Source organism: Zingiber officinale, chromosome 9B (assembly GCF_018446385.1).
Source record: "Zingiber officinale cultivar Zhangliang chromosome 9B, Zo_v1.1, whole genome shotgun sequence".
In the NCBI taxonomy this organism is placed as follows: domain Eukaryota; kingdom Viridiplantae; phylum Streptophyta; class Magnoliopsida; order Zingiberales; family Zingiberaceae; genus Zingiber; species Zingiber officinale.
Genome location: NC_056003.1, coordinates 14,322,535 through 14,327,999, shown reverse-complemented (window position 1 = coordinate 14,327,999; position 5,465 = coordinate 14,322,535). Strand labels below are relative to the sequence as shown.

Genomic DNA, 5,465 nt, shown 5'->3' with positions numbered 1-5,465 from the left:
ACCAAATTACACTACAACCATTCCAATGGTTTATCCCAATTCATCTTGGTTGTGAACTACTATTTATAATTTATAAGGAACTGATAACATGATCTTCTGTGTGACACCACACACCATGTTATCTACAATCACTACAACAAAAACCCTCATAGACATCGATTTTCCACCGGTGTCTATTTCATTTTCGACCGATGTCTATGAAGCCGATGTAAAAGGTCTGCCAGTTTAGACATCGGGTTAAAACCGGTGTAGTATCACTTAACGACACCGGTCTTCGAATCGGTTATTAACCGGTGTAGTATCACTTAACGACATCGTTTCATCAACGGTGTAAAACCGATGTAATATTGTATGTTAATAACACCAGTTTTGGCAGTGATAAATGACCGATGTAATATTAGTTAATAACACCGATTTTGCAGCGATGGAAAACCGATGTAATATCAGTATTTTTTAACAGCACAAATTTGATTTCCGAAACAATGAAAAACCGACAGTAACCAAAAAAATACACAAATATTCACAAATTACACAAATATTTTTCATTCAACAGTATCCATAAAATACATAAATATTCACAAATTACATAAATAATCTTCTTACAACAGTATCCATAAATAATCTTCATGTGGTTTTTTTATGTATTTAAAATACATAAATAATCTACTCAAATGTAATCTCGCATGCATTCAATCCACTCGAACCGCACTTCATCAATTTCAACTCTGGAGTACTTGAGATTTGTAAACTGTAAAAACACATAAATAATATATATTAGTAAACCAAGACTAAAAATCATAGTTGAAAAAGTAATAAGAGCACCAAGTAACAAGATGACTAATTGGAATGCTTAAAAGGAAAAATATTCATCATTTATCTCAACCACATCATATAGTGATAGATCTATCATTCCTGGGAACTTAATATAATCCAAACCAAAAATTTTAATCTAACTACATAAGCAACAATTTAATCTTTCAAATTCAATTCATTAGTAGTCGACCCAAATGGCATAACTGTTTACCACTAAGAGTACATGGAAAGTAAATAAATTCCTCAGCAGCAATAAAGATGAGTAACATCAATTCATTTATATGATTTCCAATGAGATATATATATGCACCTTAGATGATAATTTATGTTTCAGAAGTGAAGCAACAGAGCATAAAGCAACAATAGTCAATAGCCACACCTCATCGCCAATGTCATTCATGTAAAGATTCAGTCATAGCAAGGACTTAGTTTTCTTAACAAACTCAACGATGCTAAAGGCGCCTTTGGGACCAATCTCATTGTTGCCAATATCTAGAAGTGTTATTTTTCCTAAACAAGAAGAAATATAGTTTTACATAATTGCTGAGAAGTAGTACAATCAATAAATACTGGAAAGTCAATAGATCTGATGAAGAAATTAAATCTGCAAGAAAGAACTGCATGGATAGAAAATCTAAGTGTGTAAGTCTTATTAGCTTGAGATGTATAGATCGAATTGCCTTATTCTCAACTAGTGCTCCAGCAAGACTTACAAAACCCTATAAAATTTCACATGGAAATAAGGTGTAAGGAGTAAGGACACCAGAAACAAAGTGTAAAAGATCTAGGAATTTCATAAAAAACATGAAAGATTGTCCAAGAATAAGGTCATACAGAATATTCAATCATATTATTGTTAAGTTCCAGTACACATAAAGTTTGATTTTCTTTCAGCATATCTGCAATAACCCTTGCACCCTATATAATATATTTAGCATTGAGACTTTACCAGAATCAAGACTCATTTTCTTCCTCAAGAAACAAACAACCGGAACTTGCAACAAGTAAAATTAAACAACCTTATCTCCAATACCTGAACTGTTTAGCTGGAGTTTCTGAATACATCCATTCACCTTCAAAATATCTTAAAGACACTGCATAGGAAATTTCCACAATCTCAACATCTAATGAAAAGAAATAGGAATAATGTAAAGTAAAATAACATGTCCAAAAACTTCTTGGTCAATGAGAAAAATTATTAAGAAATAAGCACATAAAGAAAACAAATCAATACCCAAAAAATGTTAAATTACTCATTTTGACAAAAGTTATAAAAACAAAAAATATGCTGGTAATAGATGACAAAGAAGAAATAAATGTTACTTGAAAAGTATAATTCTCTTAATCTTAACAAAGTGACTAATACTAAGTGATAATTCTGGGACAGTGAGATTCAACAATAAACAATGTAGCCATGCATTGAATTTCATGAGTATTAAAGAACTAGCAATTTGTATCCTATCCTGATTCAAATTCGCCAAAAGAAATAAGAAACTGAATATCGAAATTCTGTGCCTCAGTCCAACACCTAAACTGGTAAACAAATCCAAAAAAATAAACAAGGTAACTTGATGCAAATTTCATAAGAAATGAAAACTAAATTACAATCATCTTTTCGTGCTAAATTACAATTTTATTTGTTGTGCGTTAAGACCAAACAATTTTAAGGAATCACTGAGTGTAGATAATTGGCTGAAGAACCAGTTACCATAAATATATTTGATCCACTGCTAGTTCGAGCGCTTTCAAAAACCATGGATGCATTCCTGGAACATGAAAGTTACATTTGGAGGGGGGGAAAAGAGAAGGTAAAATATACATCTGAACATTTAAACTGTAGGACATTGTTTAAATTTGTTGGTACCAAGATCTTTGCGGCGGCTAACACTCGGGTATATTGACAAGCAAGGTTCTATGAGGGCTTTGTCACTGGCTGCCGGTGGAGGAAGAAGCCCAAAGTTGAACTGCAAAAATAATGTGATCAGAATTAGTATTCTAATTTGCTTTCCTTTCCCCAAAAACAAAAGGGAAAACTGTGGGCATGTGAAAGAGTCTTGATTATCTCACAGAAACTGCAGTTTTAATCATGGTATTCGTCTGAAGAACACCATCAAGTGCCTTTAGGCCAACTGCTGTAATCCCATTGCCAGAAAAATCGACTTCCTCTGCTGCCTGAGACTTGGAAAAAAACTAATGAGATGTTAAACGACACTAAAAAAAGTTATGCTTAAATGTCTTGCTTTAGTAATGTCATACCTTTAAGAGTCTGGTTCAGTAATAGTTTACAAGTAGGAACAAGAAAAAAAGTAAGGTTATGGAAAAGGAAGGAAAAGAACTAACCTGTTGTAACCAAGGCTTTCAGCAAGAAAAAAAAGACCATCATCACCAAAGTTACGACCTAATAGAATCATGAATTTGTTAAATATCTACAAGTATTCCATTACGTTGGTAAAGTAAATGTAAGTTTAATCCCCTGAAAAAGTTATCTTAGCATATTCATTACCAGATATTAGATTTAGAAATAATCAGTTATAGAGTGAACAACTGTAATCACTTGCTGTAGATACATTCTAACAAGTTTAGTGTGCTAACCTGACAAGTCAACACTTCTGAATGTTCTAAGTTCCTTGGAAAACTCATTTAGTTTTTGCCTAGACTCTTTTTCAAGTTTTGCAGCAGCACCTGATAGCATGTTAGTCCCAGGAGAAAAGGACCACTTAAGTCCAGATGACGGAGCTTTTTTAATCTCAGATGTTAAGGCCTTTGGTTTTGGCATGATTAGTTTTCCAGCCACCTTCCATAAAACTGTGTGCTGAAGGAGTAAATTAGCTATACCATCTGAATAACTAAAGCATGATGAAGCAAAATGGAGTTCAGCAAAGCTATATTCTTTTAGCATTATTACCAAGACAGTCAAATTTTGGCATCACAGAGTAAGCATTCATATACATCTGACTTGAAGATGAACCAAGAGGCTAGCATGAATACCAAAGGATGTCAAAAGACTAGCAATGACAACAAAGGCTTGTAGAGTAACCCAACAGATTTGTCTTTGTAAAGAGCATCTCTACCTGCATCGATGTTGTATGTCATGAATAGCATGGCCATTTGCAAAACTCAAACTTTTGTCCAGATATGGAACTTCTTCAAGCTTGAGAAATACAACCCGATATTCAGGAATGGCAGTTGTATAAGGAGTAGATGCACTGTCTCATTTTCATCCTGAAGTAACTTATCCAACTCCGGCCAAAGAAGCTCCCTCCTGAAAGTACAGTTGATATTTCATATTCCACAAAGGAGTAATGAGATAATGATGGGCAAAAGAGAAAAAAAAATAGAAAACTAAAAAATAGCAGTAGCCGACATTGAAATTTGGATGGCATGCATGAAAGTTTGCTGATACTACATACCATGCAGAGAAGTCATCCTCAATACCCTGATCATCATCTCCCAACCCCACTTGGACAATGTGCTTGGCGCCTATGCAGAGGAAAAAAAATATAGAAGAATATCCAAGTACGAATGATGCTTAAATTCATTAAACACATCTACAAACTTGCACATGACTACTACATTACAGTTGTATGTATGAAACTCACAGATAACATGACTACTCAACTGTTTCTTAGTAACTCCTCATACCATGTTGACTTTACAAGTTTTTAGAGTAACAATTAGTCTACAAAACAAGTTAAATTCTCTAGAAAAATGAAATGCATGAACTTTGAGCTTGCAACTGAAGATAGGATTTAAAATCAGCTTTAGGAGCATATGTGACTTAGTCAAATCACAAACTAAATAAATCGACTATATACCTTGCTCATGAAGTAGTTCATCGACCACCACAGCAACCTTTGCAAGGACACAATACACAAATATATCATCCAAGCAATTCCCACAAAAAGAATATTGACAATTTCATCATGCCAAACCTTATTAAAATGTTCATATTTCTGATTGCCCAAACTAAACACACCAAATTGAAGATTTTCCAACCAGGTTCCTCTCTCTTTCCCCTATAAAAACTAATAATCAGCAATCGATCAAGGCAAAAGGATTATTGGTAGAATAGATTAACTAAATGTGCATGCTTCCAGAACCTCTGTAAACCATTTGTAGAACCGGGCAACATTATCAGTAGGCTCGCCATCTCCATACCTAAAGAAAATAAAGGGATCAGCTCGAACTTTGAGTAAACTGATCGTTTATAAAAACAAAAAATTCCTGGCTTTCAACTTACGTAGCCAAGAAGAACAAAGCCAAGCTCTCCTTTTTCAGGTTCTCCTCGTACTCATCATCCTCAGTAGCATATTCGTCCTATAATTGAGGAAACTAACTACAGATCAGTCAATTAATCAGTAGTATTTCCAATTATCTGAAACAGAAGGAAGATGATCTTATGATATCCACAAGTTTAAATATGGCATTAGGGTACCGTGCTTTTGCCTCCTCAGCCAGTGCCTAGAAGGGGGGAAAATCTAAGATCATGGGAGAAAAATTCAAAAAATGAACTACTCGGATAAAAATCCTAACCTTCGCGAACCCCTCAGTCGTCCTGGTCTGCGTCCCGAAGAAGACGGTGACCTTCTTCTTCCCTTGGTCCTCCTCTGTATCCATCTGGGTCTTCACCACTAGCGGCTTCGGCGGTTCGG

The 5,465-nt window shown here is 34.6% G+C and overlaps 2 long non-coding RNA genes across 2 annotated transcripts; both read right to left on the bottom strand.

The window, feature by feature from the left end:
* Positions 1–4,028: 4,028 nt before the first annotated feature.
* Positions 4,029–4,652, bottom strand: LOC122023505. Its single transcript, XR_006123161.1, has 3 exons — positions 4,629–4,652; positions 4,224–4,293; positions 4,029–4,075 (listed from the first exon to the last, which is right to left on the bottom strand). It is a non-coding gene; the product is annotated as an uncharacterized LOC122023505 (long non-coding RNA).
* A 130-nt stretch (positions 4,653–4,782) lies between these two features.
* LOC122022686 lies at positions 4,783–5,140 on the bottom strand. The gene is made up of 3 exons (XR_006123060.1): positions 5,054–5,140; positions 4,914–4,971; positions 4,783–4,829 (listed from the first exon to the last, which is right to left on the bottom strand). It is a non-coding gene; the product is annotated as an uncharacterized LOC122022686 (long non-coding RNA).
* Between the last annotated feature and the right edge of the window lie 325 nt (positions 5,141–5,465).